This window comes from Thermobia domestica, chromosome 10 (assembly GCF_964235325.1).
Source record: "Thermobia domestica chromosome 10, izTheDome1.hap1.1, whole genome shotgun sequence".
Taxonomy (NCBI): Eukaryota; Metazoa; Arthropoda; class Insecta; order Zygentoma; family Lepismatidae; genus Thermobia; species Thermobia domestica.
In genome coordinates, this window is record NC_137463.1 from 95,840,535 (window position 1) to 95,861,280 (window position 20,746).

A 20,746-nucleotide genomic window follows, 5' to 3' on the forward strand; every position below is an offset into this window, starting at 1 on the left:
TTGGGCGAGAGATGAGAGAGAAGAGCATCGTGGTTGGCGACTGACTCCAGATGACAACGAGGAGATTTTCCTCTGTTGAATCCTGCTTTCGTGAAACACGTGTTGGTGTAATATCAAGAATCAGACCAAAGTCACGTCCCGCCAGTTCAGCGGTTTTCCAAGCCTTCCTCCGCTTGATCAATGAAGAAGTTTTCCGTCTCACCCTCGGTTCCATAATTTCCTCCCCCTCCCCTGTCTTTTCGCTCTTATTTGCTCCCTTACCATACGACTACAACTACACCTCTTTCCTCCTCCGCTGGTTTAAGAGGATCGATAGAATAACCCCTCACACGCGGGCCCTCATCTCATCTCCGTTCAGACAAGTGCAGAAAGCCTCTTGGAGGAACCTTTCGTTTTCTTCTCTTTTATAAAGAAACAAAATAAAAAAAAATAGAAAAAAGATAAGCACTGCTTTAACGCTCGAAGCCCTCCTCACAAAAGAACCTACTTAATCTGACATCAATACCGGGTGCGATATTTACACCATTTCAGCAGCCAGCGCGGAAAATTTCGGGATAATCTCCTTTGGATTATGCCTGATACCCCGCAAGTGTCCTTGTTTATACTTGTGTTGCATTTGATGTTCTAATCCATGTGGTAATCATTCAAATTCCAAAACCTGTTGAACCATTAATACTTTTTTTTTTTTTTTTTTTTTTTTTTTTATAGGAAATCAAATGTTTTATTTGCTTTTAGTGTTCGATTGAAAGCGTAAGGAATAAACTGAACGAGTTTTCGCGATGATCCCATTTAGAGGATAACAGAAAGACTTTTAAAATATCACAAATCTAGAAAGGAACCATGTAGTACTGGCGTCAGAAATGCTAACCTTTACAGGTTAAATTAACGAACAGGTAGTTCCAGATCTGAGCCAGCCCTAGCTATTTAGAAGAAGAAGAAAATCCAGGTTTTTTCTTAAAGCACAAATTTCTGTTATACAAAATGTTTTGGTAAGGATCAGTAATTCATTTATAAGGTTTTATAACTTAAACTGTTAAATCAATTATTCCCAATTTATAACGTAGTGCGATCCAGAACAAACTAGGAACCATAGTTGGAGGCCATGGCCCCACCCGGTTCGCGGAATGTCCATAATAAATAATACGTTTTCTAAATTTTAGTTCTATTCTGCATATCCTACTTCTTGTTTCACGTGTCTAGGTGTACTAGGGCCAGAGCTACGAACATTGGAAAGTAACTATGAAATTCACATTTTTCTTAAAATCGACCATGTTACCAACTACCTTACGTTGCAGAATGAGTTTGGTAACCAAAAGGTTAAAGAAATACTTTCACAGTTAAGAGCCAAGCCTTAATTCAGATAGACCTACAATCTTGATGGCCAATTATACTCTTCTTATTATACAATAAAAATAATAGAAAGTGGTGGTGTTAAAACGATTTCCTGAGGTTACCATTTGACTGTGTTATTTTAATACTCTTGTATATAACTTCTAGCATTCTAAAATTATACACAGGATTACCATATGTTAGCATTTATGCGGATTTTCCGAAAATCCCTCATGTGTCCGCATTTTCTTAGCTCAAGTGAATTGTCGATTAATTTCAAACATTTCACATGTAAAGATATGCAGTATAAGTACGCTTGTTTAATCATTTTTCATATATTTCAGTATATTTTTCATAATATTTTAAAATCAAACTTGGAAGTAGAGATAGCATTGCTATGTTGAAAGTTAATGTTGATGTCCGCATTTTGGCATTTCAGAATATAGTAATCCTAATTATACACTTTTGTTTTCAGTAATAACAAATTAGATATGGATAGATAGCACTGTCCGTGAAATTGTTACATGGTTGTCTCCATCAGTGAATTCAGACAAGATAATCTCTATATCTATCTACTTTAAAAAAAATAACTTACGTTCGAGTTATCGTGTGAAGTAACGGGCGTACGTAGGTGCATATGAACTAACATTATAATCTTATAATTACTATTTAGGTAATCCTAATGAAGTAAAGAACATGTCCACCAAATGAACATAACATTATATTCATTACATTTAAGTAAGTAACCTATAAAATAGAACTTGAAATAAGGGACGAAAAACCAAGCAATTACATCATCTGCCTCTTTTTCTTTCTCTTTTTAATGTCCAAGTTCTCTTGAATGTCCTACTCGAGCTTCCAGCTTTTCTACGTACGAAAAAATTTCAAACTGTAGTTTCCTTTATTTTTGTCATATCTCCCTTGCTAGGATTCCTCGCTAGTCTAGTGGCTAGCGCGCGTCGTTGGTACACGAGGTCCCCGGTTCTATTTATGATGGGAGACCACTGAACGCTAGTGATGAGCAAATGCAAGACCAAGACCAAGACCGGGGTGGTCTTGGTCTTGGTCTTGGTCTTGGTCTTGCACACCGAGTCTTGGTCTTGGTCTTGCACTGGAACCTTCGGTCTTGGTCTTGGTCTTGCACACCCAGTCTTGGTCTTGGTCTTGGTCTTGCATACCCAGTCTTGGTCTTGCTTGCAAGAGTCTTGCAAGTTTTACTTTTAAGAAATCTTATGTTTTTCATACGTAAATTTTACTCTGGATATAAGGGATAATAAATTCTACAATGCTCCAATAGTAACGGAAACACAATATATGTTTTTAAATGTAACATAGTTTATCTTCGTGTAAGTATGATAATAGTGTACACCATAAGTGGTGACCTTTATTTTTTTATTGGCTGCCCACGCTCCGCTACTTATAAGATAAATCACGACGCTTCGTAATCTTTTTATATTTTTTAACAGATCCAACACTCCACAGGTTCCGAAACTGGGGACGCTACCCCGGAGACGAATGAAAGAAAATCAAAACGGTACAGATAATTGAAATAACATGAAATGCAAAATTATTTTTACACTCTAAAGGCGTCAGATTTTTCCTTTCAACCACATTAGCTAATCATTGTATTAAACAAACTTATAATTAAATATTGAGATTTTGTTTTACTGATTCCAATGGGGCATAAACATGGACATTACGCAAAAGCAATGGAAAAAATACAGACTTTCGAAACCTGGGCATGGAGAAAAATGGAGCGAATTAGCTGTGTTGAACGGAAAACGAATGAGAAGGTGTTAGAAATATTAGCAGTAGGAGAAAAAAGAATATTAGATATTGATAAGAGGAGAAAGAAGAACTGGTTGGGATATTGGCTGTGGAGGACGTGCTAGAGGGTATGGTGAAAGGAAAGAGAGAGAGGAAGCAAAGGAAATTGTAGTTGAAGGAAGATATTAAGAAAAATGCTACATTAAGACGAAGAGACTAGCTGAGGACCACCGTACATCGAGGTTCCTCAATTGCTGCAAGCAACCAGCCAATAATGGCAAAATAGCTTTGATGATGATTATGATGATATGTTTAGCATATCGACAAAAAAGAGAGAAAAAATTAAAATAATTATTATCATCGAAACTTAATATTTTAGAATAATTTGAGGGAAAACTAAAAACGACTCATCTGTCTGTCTATGTCTTTTCTATAAACTCAATTTCTATAAATACTTTTGACCTATATTAGAAATACAAAATAACGATATCAAACTAAAGTTATTTAAAATAACTGTATAAAATCAGTCTCCCTTGTGCATATGAATTACTAGCATCAATTACCCACTTCGTTGGATTAAATTTTAAAACAAAAATAATAATATGTTTCATTAATCAGTCACTTTTCATTATTACTAAAGCGCTTACTGATATCGGTCATTTTCGATTATTTTTATATTTCTCTCTCCTTCTTCTCCCCAAGTTGCGGGGCTGAATTTGGGTTTAAACGACATCAGAAACGTCACTGTTCATCTTAGAGACACCGAGAACTATGGATTCGGCGCTAATATCGGTCATTTTCAATAAATTTATATATCTCTTCCTCCCCCATGTTGCAAGGCACGGGATTGGAAGTGCCACTGATCATCTCTATGACATCGAAAACCATGAATTTGACATTGATAATAATGGTCATTTTCAATAATTTTTTATATCTCCTTCTTCCCCCTTCCCAAGTTGCTGTGCTGAATTTGCATTTAAATGGAATCGGAAGTATCACTATTCACTTTCGTGACCATAAAAACTATGAATTCGACACTAGTATTAATTTTCGATCATTTTTAGATATCTCCCCTCCCACCGCCAAGCTACGGGTCTAAATTTGGATTTAAACAGCATCGGAAGTGTCATTGTTTATCTCAGCGACCCTCAAAACTATAGACTCTACTCTAATATCCGTCATTTTCGATCATTTTTAAATATCTCTCCTCTCCCCGGCCCCTAAGCTCCATCGTCAAAGTGATGTGACAGAAACCATGACAGAAACCATCTCAGGTCCGAACTTCATCTATCTTGAAAATACGATCGAGTTCGGTTGGGTGGTTCAAGAGTTATTAAGTTTTATTTATTTTTGTACACTTCCTCTCCCCTCCTCCTACCCTTAGTTCTACGATCAAAGTGATATAATATAAAACACCCTAAGTCCGAACTTCATCTATGTTGAAAGTTTCATTAAGATCGATTGGCTGGTTCAAGAGTGATGAAGTCACAAAGACAGTCACTTATACTTTTATTTTTTTACCTATATCTCCCTCCTCACCATCCTCTATATTGCACCGTCAAAGTAAAATGATAAAAATCGTGAAAGGTCTGAGCTTCATCTATGTTGAAAATTTGATCGAGATCGGCCGGGTGTTTCAAGAGTTATTAAGTTTTATTTATTTTTATATATACATCCCCCTCCCCTCCTTCTCTCCTAGGTTCTACCATCAAAATGAAACTATAAATGAACTTCCCAGTTCCGCACCTCATACATGTTAAAAATTTGATTAAGGTCGGTCTGGTGGTTCAAGAATTATTAAGTCACAAACTTAGTCACTTTTATTTTTATTTATTTTTGATTTTTGTATACCTCCCCCTCCTCCTCCTCCCATACGTTGCTCCTTCAAAGTGAACTGACAAATAACATTCTAGGCCCAAACCTGATCTATACTAAAAATTTGATGGATTTCGAGCGGGTGGTTCAAGAGATTAGGAGTCACAAACATAGTCACTTTCAATTTTATAATATAGATTTACTGTTGTAGTATAATATTATATCGCTCAATCCCCGATGTGCCGTATGCCTAAGGAGGCCAAAAGTTATATGGATAAACAATTATTCAACGTATAAGCATCCGCCCATGAAATCAAACTTGCGGTCACATGCACTAGTTTTTATCAATGTCATGAAAATGCTATTTCGATATTAATTTTATGAGCGCACACTAAAAATTTACAACGGATGCTTGAGTCTCATAACCAATGCCATACTCATGTAGTCAGCACCTATGGTGTACGGAATTACCTATGTTCAATACTACATTTCTCTTCAGTTTTGGAAGAAGAACACCACTAGTATGCTTTGAAATGAAATGAAGTATCTAGTTTAACGTCCCACAGTAATGCACCAACACTAAGGGAGACGGTGATGATGAAAAACGACTGAAATGGTGGAATGAAGAAAGTAGGAGGAAACGGGAAAAACTAAGAAAACCCACGCACACTATATTTGTCCACCAAAATAGCTTATATGGGGCAAGATGACACCTGTGTGGCTTCAAAACGAGCAATATCTACAGAAAACGCGAACAACCAATTCAGGAAACGATATAATGTAGCTATATGCTACAGGGGCAGATTGACTCACACGGATTGCATAACACTACTGGGAACACATTCACTCCAGTGTCATTTTTACTGAAGTAAAAAAATTCAAGTAAAAGATGTAATGAATTTTCTTTTTTTTTACATTGTATAAAAAAATTCAAGTACTACCAGTACTTGTGCAAGACTCTTGCGCAAGAGTCTTGGTCTTGGTCTTGGTCTTGCAGGTATGGTCTTGGTCTTCGTCTTGCACCCCTTGGTCTTGGTCTTGGTCTTGCACTGCTATTCCTGGTCTTGGTCTTGGTCTTGGTCTTGGTCTTGCGCGCAAGACTCTTGCAAAAACTGCAAGACCAAGACTCTTGCGCTCATCACTACTGAACGCATTATGGTTATTCGGATTCCATCTTAAACTATTTAGGCTACGTCTCATCTAGTTTCGTTGCTGATAAGGGGGCTAAACTTAAGTGAACAAACGAACTTCCCCTGCTGCGTATAAGATGTGGAGTCGAAAAGAAGCATTGTTGTTTCTCCTGAAATAAAAATCTTGTACTTTTGGTTTGCTAAAAAGATTTTATTGTGTCCCTTTTGTTTAGTAATCGTCATTAGTAATAACTTTACAAAAAAAGAAAATGATAGTTCTGCTCATGGCTGTGGTGAATGTATGTATGGGTCAACCACTTACGCTTTAAACTTTGAATTCGGTTGAAAATGAATCCAGTATTAATTCGACTTTGAGTTCATCTCGTTGCTTACCAGGGTGGAAAAAAATCTTTAAAAAAAAATTGTTTTTTTAAAATTTAAATCGATTTTTTTTATTTAAATCACATCTTTCTCTTCTAATAATACAAGTCGCAAACTGAAGAAAAAACATTAGGAATTAGTATTAAATTTTAGTTATGCCATTTAAGTGAAAGTATTGGGGTTGAAGTTTGAATTAATCCGCAGTCATTAACCTATTTCAATCCCAATGTTTATTAAACATTAAAGAAAAAAATACAGCAAGGTTTATCGACATGACACTTTTTTTCACAAAAGTTACTGATGTGTGGCAGGGTCATATTTAAAAAAAAAATGGAACCAGCTTGCGGCACGAAATATATATAGAATACATAAATTTTGCCTAAAGTTATAAAATAAAAAGAAAAGTTTCGGAGAAGGGATTGGATCTCCCTAAACACGCTTCTATTATCTGGGAATAAACAGCCTTGCACACAAAATAATTTTCGTCCCAAATGTCGATTGTGATGTCCCCGGTGGAATAGTTTACGATTTACAAACCCTATGTTACGAAGACAAGAAAGCAGGATTGCTTCGATACCCGTCCAACACTCGTTTTCATACTACGCTATACATACTGTACATTTGCGTCTCATTGTATTATATCTTCCACAATCGAAATAACAGAACAAAAACGAAATTTTATTTAATTCAACGATTTTTATTTTAAAAATCAAGTGATTTAAATCTTGATATAAATCGTGGTTTAAATCCGACTGATTTAAATCAATACACCCTGTTGCTTACTCAATGTAGCTCCAGGAGCCGCGGTGGCTCAGTAGTAGAGCGTTCACCTCTGGTGCTTGGGGTCCCGGGTTCAAACCCTGCTCCCACCAAGTGAACTTTGTGGTGGACAGGCACCGTGTGGGTGGGTTTTCTCGGGGTTCTCCCGTTTCCTCCCACTTTCTTCATTCCACCATTTCATTCATTACTCATCATAACCTAACCGGCATAAACGTGGGACGTAAAACTAAAAAAAATCATTTCATTTCAATGTAGCTCCACTAACTTCAAAGTTGGAAACTGTAGTTGTGACTCCAATTCCTATTTAAAAATATTATGCATAATATATATATATAACATCACGTTCCACCCTCACACACATGAAAGGCTAAACTTTTAGATACTCCGAAAATATTCATTAAGGACGTTTCATGTACTGGTTCGACTCCCGATCCCAGGCCACTGCCTCCCTTCCTCGGATAGTGTGCTCGCCCGGAGGAACGTCATCCCTCATACGTGATGGGCTTAAGGCCATAGATGTCGGTAAGGCTCAGAAATATCTATACGAGGCCTGTCGGAAAAGTATTCTCCGACCTATGGTTTTTCGGAAAATTACATGGCGCAGCTTGGCCACACTTCGCTTTCATCGAGAAAGAGGGTGCCATGGTGCCCTTCGCCTGCAGGTGGGATTACTGTCACTTGCGTTGTATAGGAATTATTATGTTGGGTGGTTTTGTGTGGTTTCGGCACGGGTCTAAAATGCTGAAAACGTGGGTGTACGGATAAGTTCCGAAAACGAAGTCAGAATTGACTCACTGTCAGTGGATATATCGGGCCTCAGGTCAAGGCCTAAGAAGACTCACAAAAACCCAGAAATGTTCGTCATGTGCGTAACAAAATGAAAGCAATATTGAGTGCATTCTGTAATTGCCATGGCAATATTACGTAGAGGAAGGACGTACAAGTACATAAGACTACCCTTTAGACATTTGTCATTGTCTGCGTGACGCATTTTGTCCGAAATTACCAGATCTGTGGAACTCAAAGCTCGGAAGACTGCACCTGGATAATGATTCCATTCATGTGGCTCATGTAATTGTCTTTTTCGACACACAACATTTCAGTGATTCGTCAAGTTTCGTCTTTTCCGGGTATAACCTCGTGAGACTTTTGGCTGCTCCGAAAAATGAAAAGGTCCAGTAAGAAATTATATTTCGCCCTCGAGATGACATCTAGAGCAACGCGACCGCTACTTTTACAGACTTCCCGATGAGGAGTTCAAGGTCCACTAATCTTAGGGTGTGGAAGCAGGAGGGAACTAGTTTGAAGAAGATTAGGTCGACGAAAACACCAGCTGAGTGTATTGGTTTCTCGAGGTGATGGTCGGAAACTTTTCCAACAGGTCTCATAAATCAATAAATAAATGTTTTCATACTTGAAGTTATACAACAGAGAGATGCATTATAAGTTGCATATATTTCAGGAAGCTATTCGTTAAACAACTTCATTAACATAAGGTACAAAATTTCAATCGTAGATCAGTGTAAGACAAGCTACATACCAACTATTATGCCCAATACATAGTCTACAGTAGATTATTCAGCACACTTCTGTAAAGGTTCCATCATAATCGATCCAACTATTCTAAAAATGATTGTGAAATACGTACATATATGTTAAGTCAAAAGTAACTGTATCCCTGGCTGCCAGTGAGTTCTTGTATTCTTCACAGTAAGCACGGAGCCTGCACGTCCTTCGTCTCAGGAAACGGAGTATCTCTGGTGTAACAGTGTAAAAGGATATTTTCGCAGCATCATGCACTATTACATATGTTACTTCTAAACTTCTGAGAAAAATTTACGTGTAGCTGAAACACTGAATTTCTGCTGAGCTATTGACGTGTTTATTCTTACGGAAAATAGTTAACCACTAGAAGTATAATTTTACTATAAAGCAGTCATACAAAACTAAGACACTATAATAAAAGATAATAATAAGATATACATTACGTAATAAAATTGCAATCGAGTACACTTAATGAAGTAGTAAGAGTATTTTGTATAAGCATGCGTTTCGTGGCGCCATTCCAACTTTGGGAGATCCGTTTTCCCTTTGTAAGTTGGGACAATGACTAACTCCTGGTTCCGCGAGTGCTGTGGTGAAACGAAAAGAAGAGAGAAATTTACATACTAATGAAAATCACTTATGCTAAAGATATTCATTACTGTAATCCTTTGCTGTTCAGGACATTTTAAGAAATAAAACCATAATCGTGCAAAGCAATGCTAGTATCCTACTACATTTCTCTACATAACCCAAATTCGTCGAAAAGCTCCTATACGATTTGTCCCTCTGTTAGCATGGAAGTGAAGCATCACTACACAATAAGCGTTTTGTATAGCGGAATGATAGAAATAGTTCTTTTGTTTATAGCAGTTTAGAAGTAAGAGAGAAAAGCGAAGTCATTTCTAGTGTATCCTTGTCCTTTGACACTTTATCGTAAAGAAGATAGGGATTTCTGGGCGGCCAAGATAACGGGGCAGGTAATGTCGGAGTACTCCAGCCAATTCGGCAACTTGATAGGGCCTTTATAAAATATGGTTTGTGCGAACACAGTTTTCAATTTGCAATAATAGGCAATCCACATAATTTGTTGTTGTTTTATTTGCTTTGTGATTGCCGATTTGCATTCATGATACCAATCGCTGGAAACATCTTATTCAGGAAAAGTGAGAACAGAAAATTAAAATTGTGCAGATGCTCCATTCTTTTACATCCATACTCACTTCACGAAATCTTTCTCTTGAACATACGAGGTGTGTCCAAAAAGTATCGAGCCTTTTTGGTTGCAAAAATATTATTTATTGATTTCGAAATCTGAAACACTAATCCCCTTCAAAATAGTCTCCTTGATAATGCATATGCCTCTCTAAGCGCTGCCTACATTGTTGATAACACTTCTGGAACGCGGTTTTTGGAATGGTCAGCAACCGTGCTGTCCCATTCTGCATGATATCTTTTCTTGACTCAAATAGGGTTCTTTTTAGCGGCATTTTCAGCTTGGAAAATAACCAAAAGTGATATGGAGCCATGTCGGATGAGTAGGAGCCTAACGATACGCAGGAATGTTGTGTTTCGCGATGAAAACCTGAATCAAATTTCGCGGACACTCTCGTCATGCCCAAATTCTCGTTGAAAATTGAATGTACCGATCCGATTGAATTGTTTCCGCTTCGGTATCGCCAGCTTTTTGTAAAATTTGATGCAATATCGCTGCTCAAGTTTTTCTGTCATTTTACAAAAAACTGAAATCCGACAGTCACACACTACACGTCTTCATTCGTTGGCCGACTGCCAGCGACTGACACTTTCAGCGGGCGCGAACAATTCACGACTGCGCATGGGTGTTCCCTCCACATCTACACTGAAGAAAGTTTTTCGCGCTTCATTGCTTTACACAGGAGAAAAAAAAAAAAAAAAAAAAAACAGGCTCGATAATTTTTGAGTATATCTCGTATAATATAGCCGTATGTCCGACCTCTCTAAATAAGAAACCACATTTACAGTGCCTTTATTATTGTTACTAATGTCGATAAAACAGTTTGTAAGACTAATGCAATACCAGACACGAACGCAATTTTTATCTATTCAATTATAACTGTAATATTTGAAATTTATATATTTTATTCATGTATTGGAACAGAATGTTTCGTACGAATTTTGATAAAGTATTTGATAATTTTAGTAGCACAAATTTAAAACAATACTTGTTAACATCAAAGATCCGAGAAGAACACAAGTGAGGATTGCTGAAATCGGGAATTGAATAAGCAATCTTTCGAACTTGAGATATGCAACCGTAACGCCGCCGATTTCTATGTGTAACTTTGGGAAAGTCAGTTTCAAGTAGGCTATATGTGTATGTGTGCGTTTTGTGTGTGTTTCGTTGTTAAATCCGTGGGAATGCTGAGCAAACTATGTGGGTATGAGCCTCTTCGGTCTCCGCAGGATTAGCGCCCGCCCATGCAGAATCGCCAAGTTCACCCAGTGATTGTCGAAATTTAATTAGATTGAATCTTACAAAGAACGAGCGTTTGTCTTCAGTATCACGAGTACCTTACTTCTCTGTGGGTGGTGCCTACTGAATGAAAATTAATTCCGAAATGTTGTCAATTGAGTGGCAAGATATATTTAAATTACCCATTACTTTTTTTCTTTTTGTTTTGCGTTATAAGTTCTTGTCGCTCAGTTTTTTTTTTTTTTTTTTTTTTTTTTTTTAAGTCAAGGTTGTCAATTTCCTGAGTTCTTTGTCGACGGCATATAATTTTGTTCCGCGCAACGCGATTTTTCATGATTCCCCTCCTTTTTATATCAAATCTAGGAACGGAGACGGAGGGCAACAGCATTGTTGAATTTCTTTTATAAACTGGACTTACTTGGCAACACTGCTGCAGTGACGTCAGTTCGTGTTATTGGATTGGGTGGGAGGACGGGGGCAAATCGAGGGAAATCCGCGCTAGCTCCTCGTGGTGTTCTGCTTCTCCCGTTCATAGTCCGTCCAGTGTAGTTCTTGAAAGGGCGGTTGCTTTTCGGTTTCTAAGGTAGAGGCACGCGTTCTCTTGTGCTCGCTGTGGAATGACGGATTGATTACTGATCAGACTGCGGGAAACGAAAGAATACAAAAAGAGAGAGAAAGAGTTGGCATCGCCGCAAGCAGAGTCGGCCTTCTTATTGTCTCCTTTACATTTTTTCTGAAGTTTAATTATTTTTTTGTGGCCGTTGGCTTCCATTCCACGTGATGGAGGACGTAGTGATTGCTCCTGTCAAGGTTGTCAAGTGGACGGTCGGGATGCCCCCTGTGTAATGCCAAGAGGTAAGTGTTGCTTCCAGAATCCTTTTGTTTCTCAAGCACAGCGCAGTGCAAAATAATTATCTTTCTCCATCATTTGTGCAAAAATATTCTTCTGCACAAAATATCCGAAAGAATCAGTGGACTTTCATTAAGGGTTTTCGTCCAGTTTTACAGTTTTCATTATTTATTATTAGTATTATTATTATACTCTATTCTGTAAAAATAATTTTTAAAAAAGTTTCTGAAGAAAACAGCATAATTTTAGTACTTACAGCAGACTTTAATGTCACTATTAAGAAATTTCTCGTTGCTGGACACTATCATGCCCGTGCGTATGAATGCTAAAGTTAGGGAGACACACGACACAAGAGTTTAGGTTTCGAAAACGTATCCTAAAAGTGATGTCTGAAAAAAAGAAATGCGTGTTTTATTTGGAAAGAGCTTTCTATCGCTTCGAAGATCGTTACGAAAGTTACATCTCATCTTGTGCAAATTTCAGCCAAGGTTAACAATAAGGAAGTGGTACTAAAGTACTAAAACAATAAGTACTAAAAAGTTACAGTAGCAATGCTCATGTTTGCAGTGGCGAAATTTGATAAATAGTTAAACAGTAGTGGCTCCAACACTTTTTTTCTGTTTCACGGTGCCCTTAGTGTGTCACAATCTTTCGACGGCGCCCCAAGTGACAACATAGGCAAAATGAAGACTTACAGGCCTACATCAATACATAAATAGTATAGGGCCACGGTGACTCAGTGGTAGAGCGTTCACCTCTGGTGCCTAGGGTTCCTGGTTCTATTCCAGTTCGTGTCAAATGGATTATGTTGTGGACAAACACCGTGTGCATGGATTATCTCGAGGTTCTTCCATTTCCTCCTACTTTATTTAATCCACCGTTGTCTTCATTTCTAATCATCACAATTTTTTAAAGCCTAACCGGTATAAACGTAGGACGTAAAACTGATTTTTTTCATTTCATTTCATAAATGCTCTACATAGAAATAGGCATGGACTTTTAATGTTTTAAACGGATGCTTGAGCTTCGGTACTTATAAATCACAATGTCTTTTAACAGGTCTAAATAGGCCAGTGCTTCCCAAACTGGGGCACTCTCCCTAAGAGACATGAAAGGTCATTAGCGGGGAGGACAGGCTACTGAAATAAAAAAAAAAAAATACACATTACAAGTAGTATGCTCATAAAGAATGTGTGTGTGTGTTACCGCTAGGAGATAAAAAAAAAAAAACAATTTACTGCTTAACAATACATTTTGCTACATAGTAATTCCATAAATAAATAAATGTCTTCCAGCAAATTAAAAATTGTCAGGTATTATTGGCGACAAATGAGATATATTCTATCACCATTGACATTTTTTCTCGATTTTCCTGAAAGCTACACGACAGTTTATCCTCAAGCATATTATCTTTTTTCAGATCTGTGATCTATCGACTAACATAAAATCTTTTATTTGGACTATAACATTATTTTACGTAAACATAAATTTAAATGTAAGAATTAGTGGAGATTTTAGCTTATATCTCATGAACCAAACTAAGTACTATCACGTTGCTAGTGTCATAATAAAGATCTTAATGAGAATGTTCTTCAATATTAGTTTCACCTTAATAAGTGTCATGGTTCTCGCCAGTCTTTCAATTTTTATGTTCACAGATTGATTAGTTTGTCTCCATTTTCTCGAAAACTACGCATGAGCTTTTATTTTACACTTAGATATATTTTGCTCTTTAGCTCAATAAGTTCTCTCATATGTCTTATCTTTGGACATTTTTCTTTCCCATTTAAACGCTAATAATATTGTGAAATGTATAAAGACGTCAGTTTTTTTTTTTTTTTTTTTTTAATTTACAAAAATTACCTGAACTTTGTATTGGACAGAACTCAACTAAACATTGAGATTCTTTAGTTCTTCAAATGTGTTTTGAAATAAAAATAATTCAGTGGATGCTGACCTTCCATTAAAAACCTCCAATGAGGGTTTCAACACCAGAACACTCATGTAGTCGGGACTACTTATAGTCTTGTTCAGAAAACCTGGTCACCCATCTCTCTTTGAAACTCCTGTCTTTACACACAGTCTGAATTAAATTAAACAAATATGGGTTTTGTTTAACCAATTGAAATCTTTATGTAAACACAAAGCAATATAATTTCCTACATACAGCTGTCAGAATATTATCTTTTAAAGCAAAGTGGATAGCCAAGATTGTTTTTGAACAAGACTGTACATAACATAAAAATTTGTTTTAAATTTATGAACAAGTCTTCATATCAGCTGTTCCTGTAAGGTCGAAATCCAAACAATTGTCTCTATACTTATGGTTTGCGGCGAGCAGACAGTAGTGTTTCTTCCAGAATATTTTTTGGGAGGGGGCACTGCCCCCCCAGGCTCTGAGAGTGCTCCCCGGAGGAAACCAAAATAATTCGTCTATAATATAATAATAAATAGAATAGTATTATATGGAAATATGTGCCCCCTGGAAGATTTTTTCTGAAACACTGGCCAACTCACAGTTTGAGAAACCTGAAAAATTACTGAGAATTATGATCACTATTGTACGTGACACCAACTGTGAGGAAAAAAACAACGTGAATTTTGGGAGTGAAAGAGAATAGTGCAGGTGTCATTTTAAAGAACCCAGTCAAGGAATATTTTCTAAGTGGAAAAGTTTTGAACGACGGAATTGAGTGTTGTGAAATTTAAATATCTTTTTAGATATTTGCATTATTTTAAATATATAGGACCTATAAATAATATACAAGACAAATTGATAATACAGTATATTTGAAGACAAGTCTTAGATTTCAAACTATGTTTTAGTGTTACATGATAGTATAAAAACTATAAATTGATTAAGTAATTGTTAGTGTTTTCATCAACATTTAAAAGATTCGCAAGTCATTGCACAATAATAAATATGATGTATATGTTTAATGGACCTCTCGTGACGCACGAGGATTCTGATAACTTCTAGATGAAATTATATTTAGAAGATCGGGGCATAAATTTTATACGTAAATTTATAAAACAAGCCGAGAAAAGCTTTTCGAAAATCGAGACGGTCAAGAAAAAAAATCTTCGAGATATGACGAGATTTCTACAAAATTTACGAGACGAGACAAAAAAACTAATTTTTCGTCTCATTGGTAACGTTAATTACTGTAATGCAATAGTACAAAAGATGAAAGTAATGAAACTCTAGTAAATGTCTGGACACATGAGTTTTTTGACATATGTATTTTTTAGTTGGCTTGTGTCTGTGTTGTAATAAAACGAAATCTCTAACACCCAGCAATTATTCCATAGTAAATTATAACAGAGTTGAACTGAATGTAAGTACGAGGAGACAAGAGAACCTTAATGTAACTCGTAGACATAATGTTGTTTTCCAGGGATTCTCACGGGCCGGAGTCAAATCAAGGACCATTTGCACGCTCGAACTTCGATGTACCGTTACGCCACTTTAATATCTTAATCTGTGGCGCGAACGTAAATAGTATACTTCACTGTCTATTAATTTCCGAACAATATTCACACCTGACACTAGATTCTTCGCACGTGAATGTGTGTAATCGTTTTGTTTGTTCTGTGAAAGTAAACCCTTCTTATGATTTTACTGGTGTTCTTGCTTTCTATGTTATTTTAGTGTTATTGAACTGTTAACAAAATATATTTACCGATTTTGCCTGCAGTTACCCTGAATCTGGTCTACAAAAATGGCCTATTCAAATTAAATACAAAACATTCCAGAGTGATGTAAGTATGTAGGAGACTTCAGCTCGACTCCCGATGTGAGTGGATGTAGGTTGAAATAGGTCACGTCACATATCATCCTGTTGGTTATTCGGTTCCAAGTTTAACGCCCCTTTCAGCACAAATGCTCTATGATACATCAGTCTACAGCTTAACGTGTAATCTGAACCAGTTGAGCTCCCACCGGTAATTGAACCCAGGTCTTTCGTGTTAGAGACTCGAACGGTAACCAGATAGCCACGAGGGAGCTCATGTATAATCCTTTCAACAAGGTATTGCATGATTATGTGTTACTTGCATATATGTTTAGAAGACAGGTAAAGCACTTGTACGTATAATGTGCGTCCAGAAAGTAAGTTTCCGTAAGATGATAACACAGTGAAGACACGACCTTGAAACATTTATTGCCACAGATACAGTAAACTGGCATTGGCTTTTCAACATATCCACCACCAGAATTCAGACACGTGTCATATAGTGGGATCAGCTTTTTGTATGCCGATGTGATAAACGTCAGCTGCCTGGGAGTGAGACTAGTTTATTAGAGCTGTCTGCAGTTGTTCATCACTATCAAAATTATTACCGGACAGGAAGTTATTGAGGTCTAAGAAAACGTGAAAATCGCTCGGATCAAGATCCGAACTGTACGGTGGGTGGTCAAATACGTCCGAGTAAAACGACTGCATAAGATCAGTTGTCCATAGAGTTATAGAGATAGCATTATACAATTTTCTTGAAAGCTTTCATTTATTTAAAAAAAGAATATATATTTTTCCTATTAATACTAACATTAAACCAAGGAAATTTCAATAAATAGTGTTTTTATTATGTAAGTATACTGGTGTTAATACGTGCGTATATACTGAATACATTTAACGGGCCACCACACTAAACTTTCTCGCTTCAATTCCTTAAACTAAATAAATCATGTTGTGCTGCAATTATTGATAAAACATTTTCTTGTGAAATGCGAACAATATTGTAAGTCATTTTCGAAAAACTTCAGCGAAAGAAAACTTACCCTGAAAAGTAAACTACTCGTTATAAATTATTATTATTATTATTATTATTATTATTATTATTATTATTATTATTATTATTATTATTATTATTATTATTATTATAAATATGTTAGGGTTATTAACAAAATATTTGCTTATAAAATACTGGCAAGATTGCATGAGTAGTATTTTACAAAATTGTCAAAAAAAAAAACACCTCATGGGTAAACTATCTCTTACGGATATTGTCGTGAAAATGATTTATACAATATTGTAAGAATAATAATTAAATAGTATATGTTTAGGAAATATGATTAAAATCTCCTTAGTCGTGTTTGAGAAGGTAGTCTGAAAAGAAACTAATCGTGAAGAGCGCACTATCTCTTACGATTTTTTTTTTTTTTTTGTAAGGATTAATTTACACAATATTATAGAGTTATAGATGAAATATTTATTTATGATGTATGAGAAAAATGGCATGAGTCGTTTTTGAGAAACTCGTCTGGAAAAAAAAACAACTTATCTCCAAGAGTAAAGTACCCGTCGTAGACCTTTTCAGGTCAAATTAGTTATGCCATATTGTCAGGTTATTGATTAAATATTAATTTGTGAACAATAAACAAAATTACCAGATTCGTTTGTGAGAAAATAGTCCAAAAAACTCATCCCCCAAGAATAAATTGCTTCTCGTAGATTTTTTTTAAGGACAAATGAGTTATGCCGTAATGTCAGATTATTAATGAAATATCTATTTGTGAAATATCAACACAATCGCTTGAGTCGTTTTTGAGAAAATTTCCCCCCAAAAAGACCCTAAAAAATAAACTATCCGTTCTCGATTTTTCGCAGAGAAATGACATACTACATGATAAGATTGTTTTTGGAAAACTGATCTATGAAATACCGTATAAACAGAATCTTAGATCCTTTAGAGGAAATAGCAATTTTAAATAAAGTGTCTGTATTGTTAGGGGTAGGAAGAAAATTCAACCCTTCTCCACTGCAGAATCACATTAAAACCTTAAGTTTAAAATTTGGTTAAGACATAGTGAACGATATGGCCTCTAGGCGAGTATACATCAGGACAAACAAATGGCCAGATGTCAAAAAATCACTTTTGGCATCTATGAGCCATGAAACGCACAAATCGGTTGAAATTTCGAATTTTTTTCACGACCACCATACTTTCTTCTCTCCTTCCCTCACTCGAAAGTAAAATTGATAAATTTGCTTTCGAAGGGGAAAGAATAACGTGGTTCCGTAGAATAGTTTGATCAATAAAAATGGTCTCCACTATTAAAACATTTAAGAAATGTTTGATTAATGTATTTTCAGAAAAAGATCTCTTGTGTGTGTCTGTGTTTTTTTAAAAGGACTCTCCATATATAACATAAATTTCGTTTTACACTTTTTGTTTCCCTTAGACTGTAAAATATTATGTTTTCACTAGTAATAATATATGTGAAGTTAACGATATTAATTGTTCAAAACTTACGCAATGGAATAACACGCGAACAGCTAATTAAGGTGGCAACTTCTGTAACGCCCATTTTCTTCCCTCTTACACTGTATATTCCTTCACGTGTCCTTGTTATGTAATAGTCTGTGATTCTTTCTCTCTTAACAGTGAGATGATTTACTGTTGCCCCAAGGAAGAATTATGATGTTGCTTTCTGTCTTGATAATTGACTGGTAACATTGCAATAGACTAATAAAGACATTTGAAAAATATATTAATTTGATAAATTATTCTGTATATATGACAGACTGCCCTATCCATCGAATTCCAGATTGTCCATCTGATAGTGCGCTACGACAGAGCAAGATGGGACAGTTGCTGTCCTAGAATGAAAATAATTTAAGCTATTATTTATATATTTTTCACAGTTTATATATATCTATCATAGTCTGGGTACTGGCTGCTCCCCCCTCCCCCCGCAGTTTTTACCTTCTAGATCCACCAGTGCCAAAACTTTTTTTTTTTTTTTTTGGTTCCACCTGTACTTGAAAGGACCAGTGAATATAATGTAATGGGTTCTTCGTGGTACAATCACTGGTAGGGCGATGACATAAGATTGAAGGGGACATTTCTACTGTCTCACTATTTTTATTGTTGCTTTGTGATATCATACTCTCTATAGTGAAGCGTAAGTGTCTTTATGCGTGTTTGTAAGGTTGCATGATGGATTGTCCGATATGGAAATGAATATATGGCTTCCCCCAACCGTTTCCTACCTCCTCCCCTCCTACTTTCATTTGTCTTAAAGTATATTGATTGACAATAGAAACTATTTCATTCACTTTTTTTTTATATACTTCTTTTTGGAAGGCGTAATGAAATATATCACAAGCCTTTGCGTAGCCCAAATATGAAGACTGGGGGCTATGACTTCACAGGTAAAGGGCAAACAAACATGTTGCTTCTATGTGACTTTTACGTGATGCAGTTTTTTTTTTTTTTTTTAACATTATAACCCAAACGTTATAAACAGGATGCGTATTAATATTTGTGAGGGTTTATGCTATACCATTACCAATATCCGAACATGTTTGTCAGGGTATATTAGAGTTGCGTACTCTCACCCGGGGACGCTCTAGCGGCGAAAGCTTGCAAAGAGTTTTTTTTAAAAGAGAAATTTCCCGAATTTCGCGGAATTTCTCCTTCGTTGTACGTCATGGTGGCATGAGGTATTGCAGAGTATCCTTTATTATGAGAAGAATTATATTCTAACAATGAAATTCGAATGGCTGTCCAGAAATTTTTACTTTACATCATATTCTTTTTCAATTTGTATACGATATTTTGTATAGTCAAACAGGATTGGGAAATATTTCTCCCACGTCACTGATCGGGAAATTGGCATGGTATTTGGGGCAAACATTACTAATACCCGAACGTACTTTTCAAGGAACATTAGTGTTCCGTACTCTCATTACCACTGTACCGTCACTACCACTGCGTCGTATACTCACTAACCAGGGCCACTATAGGGAGCGCCAAATTTGCAAAGAGGGATTTTTCAGGTAAATTTCCCGATTTTCGCAAAATTTCCATTTCCTCGTATGTCATGGCGGCATATGTATGATGGAATTGGAAAGTAACCTTTAAAGAATGACATACTAACCATGAAATTTGGATGTATACTGTTCAAGTGGGAGCTATTCAAATAAGGGTCTCGAAAATTGCTTGAAATCCCCATACTCCAAAGGGTTAATTCTTTGAGGTATTTTTTTGTTTCTGCATTGATCTCCTGTCAAAACTGTCTAAAAACCTTTAAAAAAAGTGGTTTTGAAAGAATTAGGGTTCGTAAGTAGTGATGAGCGCAAGAATCTTAGTCTTGCATCAAGACCAAGACCAAAAGTCTCGATACAAGATCAAGAGTCTTGCACAAGTACCGGTACTGCTTTAATTCTTTTATAGAATGCAAAAGGTATATTACTACCTAGCTACCGAAAGTTAATCATTGTTCATCTTTTCTTTCTTTCAACTTCCATGATTGATTTCGTGTTCTTAGTTGTAACCTTCCTCTTTTGGCTTTTACAAATATTGGTGTTCCATCGGAAGTGAAAATAAATGAAACTTTGTTTAACGTCTCGTGGTTATTTGCTTTGGGCTAAATAAGGCGGATGATTAATAAGAGTGGATTATTGTGGAAAAGAATTGGGAGGAAACGGGAGAATCAGAAGAAAACCCAAAGCCAATGTTGTCCCACAAAGTTACAGAACTCGGGATCGATCCCAGAAACTCCTTGCGTACCAGAGATGAACGCTCGACCACAGAGGTACAGTAATTCGTATCTCTAATGAAGACAGGATTTGTTATTGTGTTGTTGGTATTGTTATTGTAATATTTCAAATATTGGGGGAAAAAGCAAAAATTTTTGGACACTACAATTATGATGTCATAAACTGCGATCAGAGATTTCTAACATTGAGA

General features: G+C 36.2%; 1 protein-coding gene across 4 annotated transcripts in view; it reads left to right on the forward strand.

The window, feature by feature from the left end:
* The window catches only part of LOC145662578 (homeobox protein PKNOX2-like), a 482,520-nt gene that overhangs the window by 366,216 nt on the left and 95,558 nt on the right, over positions 1-20,746 (forward strand). The window contains exon 1 of one of the 4 annotated variants that reach the window (XM_081728279.1): positions 11,817-12,054. The exons of the other annotated variants lie outside the window; for them this stretch is intronic. The gene's annotated coding sequence lies outside the window, so the exon portion shown is untranslated. Of the gene's footprint in view, positions 1-11,816; positions 12,055-20,746 lie in introns of those variants that run through there. 4 annotated transcript variants of the gene reach the window in all.